General features: G+C 38.9%; 1 pseudogene; it reads left to right on the top strand.

Moving 5' to 3' along the window:
* The first annotated feature begins 1,575 nt into the window (after positions 1–1,575).
* LOC136156035 (olfactory receptor 7A17-like) lies at positions 1,576–2,540 on the top strand (annotated as a pseudogene).
* Positions 2,541–3,034: the final 494 nt, after the last annotated feature.

Here is a 3,034-nt window from a genome sequence, read left to right as displayed (position 1 = left end):
ACAAAATGGTCATATTAAATGAAGTGTTCTTGGGAGGCTTGCCAACTAGATTATGGAAGTACTATTATGGGTACTATTTCTACATTCTCTAGGGAAAAGATCATTTAATGTTGATAAATTCTCTTCATCAATCTTTTCAAAATTATTGTGGCTGGAAGTGAGAAGATCCAGGAAGTAACAAGGCCAATAAGTCATAACATGCTGTACCTGGTCTCTGTGTAAAAATGTGTGTGTGTGTTGGGGGGGGCGTGGAGTGTGGTGTATGAGCAGTTCTCTGGGCAGTGGTACTTAGGTTTATGTACTCCAAACAGTGACCTTGTAGCTTACTTACTTTATTGTACAGTAGAAACTAACACAGCATTTAAAGCAATTATACCCCAATTAAAAAAAAAAAAAAAAGAATATTGTAGCGCATGAGGGAAGTCAGGAACCAAAAAAGGAAAAAAAAAAAGATACAATAATGTCAACCAGTCAGTTGGAGATAACAAAGGGATACATTTCTATTTATAGGAATCACCTGAAGCAAAATTAAAAATGTAAAAGGAACACTGTGAATGAAGGTTCAGCAGCAGCAGCAGGAAGGTCACATTGTTCCTCAGCATTCTCTAACATCATCTCTTCTTGCTCATTCCCCTCCACACTTTGGCTTCCCCTTGAGTCTTGACTATGTGAGACAAGCACAGCTGAAACATCTTCTGAGCCTTTAGACTGACTCCTCCCCCAACAGGGTGCATTTGTCCCTCAGATAACCTGATGTGTTTGCATCGTCTTCCTTCAAGCCTCTGTTCAAATTTCTGCTTGTTTGCAAGTCTTCTTGAACTCCTAGTAAAATGTAGCAGCACCATTCACTCTATTTTATACCTGTATGTTTTTTCCATAGCATTTGTCATAGTAAGACATGGTAATTTGTTTCTTAATTAGTTAATTCACATTTTTATTCATTATTGTGTTGTGGGGAGTTTTGTTCTTGGCAGTCTATACTTTTACCCTAGAAGCTGGCATTCAACATAAATTCCTCAGATGCATGAAAGAATTTTACATTAAAACATAGTCACACATGAACTCTTGGGAGGGAATCTGAATTTTAGGATGTTATAATCACAGGTGTCACAGAAGGTCCTTTTATTTTTAATTTTTTTATATATTTATTTTTGATTGGAAGATAATTGCTTTACAGTACTGTGTGGTTTCTGCCATATATTGACATGAATCAGCCATGAGTATATATATGTTCCCTCCCTCTTGAACCTCCCTCCCACTTCCCACCCCATCCTACCCCTCTAGGTTGTCACAGAGCACTGAGTTTGAACTTCCTGCCTCATACAACAAATTCCCACTACCTGTCTGTTTTACAGCTGGTAATGTATATGCTTCAATGTACTCTCTCAATTTGCCCCACTCTCTCCTTTCCCCACTGTGTCCACAGGTCTGTTCTCTCGCAGGGTATCAGTGGAGACCCAGACATAGAAGATCTTTTTTAAAATGACTACAAACATAATGCATAGCATTTTACACATGTGTAGAAATTAATGATGTAATTACATATTTTTTTTCCCTAGTAGTGACCACCACCATATGGTACTAGGCAATGGTACACAAATTTCAAAATTTCTTCTTCTCGGATTATCAGATGAACCAGAACAACAGCCTCTAATATTTGGGCTTTTCCTCTCCATGTACCTGATCACCATGTTTGGAAACCTGCTCATCATCCTGGCTGTCAGCTCAGATCCCCTCCTCCACATGTACTTTTTTCCCTCTCCAACCTGTTGTTTGTGGACATCTGTTTCACCTCCACCACCATCCCAAATATGCTGCTGAATATACAAACTCAAAGCAAAGTCATTACCTTCGAAGGTTGCATAGCCCAGATGTATTGTTTCCTTCTCTTTATACAATTGGACATCTTCCTCCTGACAGTGATGGCCTACGATCGGTTTGTGGCCATCTGCCACCCTCTGTGCTACACAGTCATCATGAACCCTATTCTCTGTGGACTGCTGGTTCTCATATCCTGGGTGATAGGTGCTCTGAACTCTTCATTACAAAGCTTAATGGTGTTGAGGCTGTCCTTCTCTACAGTCTTGGAAATTCCCCACTTCTTTTGTGAATTGAAGCAAGTGATCCAGCATGCCAGTGGTGATACCTTTCTTAATAATATTGTGATGTATTTTGGAGTTGGTGTATTTGGTGGTGTTCCTCTTGGTGGAATACTTTACTCCTACTCTAAAATAGCGTCTTCCATACACAGAATCTCATCAGCTCAGGGGAAGTATAAAGCCTTTTCCACCTGTGCGTCTCACCTCTCAGTCGTCTGCTTATTTTATTGTACAGGCTTTGGAGTGTACCTTAGCTCTGCCTCTGTTCACAGCTCATACTCCAGTGCAACAGCTTCAGTGATGTACACAGTGGTCACACCCATGCTGAACCCCTTCATCTACAGTATGAGGAATAAAGACATAAAGAGGGCTCTAAAAAAGTTTCTTTGGAAGGTCAGTACAAAAGGGAAAATTGTCCTGGTGCTAAAGAAATGCCTATGAGTATAGGACTCAAATATTGGAGACAGGAATAGCAATTATTTGTTCAGATTGTGAAATAGCATTTGTTCCTTATATTAACTGCTTAGTATATCTATTTCTTTAATTTCAACTTCTGTATACAAATCTAGGTAACTCACTTGATTAAGCTTTTAGTCTGCATGATATATGAAGTCTTCCATTTTTCTGTTTCCCATTTTCCCTAAGCTTGTCCCAAACGTGGATGAGAAATATTTGGAAATTTCCATTTACTTATTGATGTACACAGGGTCAGTGATCACATGAGAGGTGGTTTATTGTTGGGGTAAAATATTGTTTCTTGTGATTACATTTTCTATCGATTTATCTTTCTGCTTCTTAAGAGCTTCCACTGCAGCCTACAAATATGATTCCTTCAAGTACTCTAAATGGAGTGTCTCCTGCAACTCTAAATTTTGCTGTAACCAGTTAAAGTGTAATGATAGTAAATGTGTTTCTTCTCAACTATTCACTGTTAG

Source organism: Muntiacus reevesi, chromosome 1 (assembly GCF_963930625.1).
Source record: "Muntiacus reevesi chromosome 1, mMunRee1.1, whole genome shotgun sequence".
In the NCBI taxonomy this organism is placed as follows: Eukaryota; Metazoa; Chordata; class Mammalia; order Artiodactyla; family Cervidae; genus Muntiacus; species Muntiacus reevesi.
Note: the sequence above shows the minus strand (reverse complement) of the source record. Positions and strands in the feature narration are given on the sequence as shown.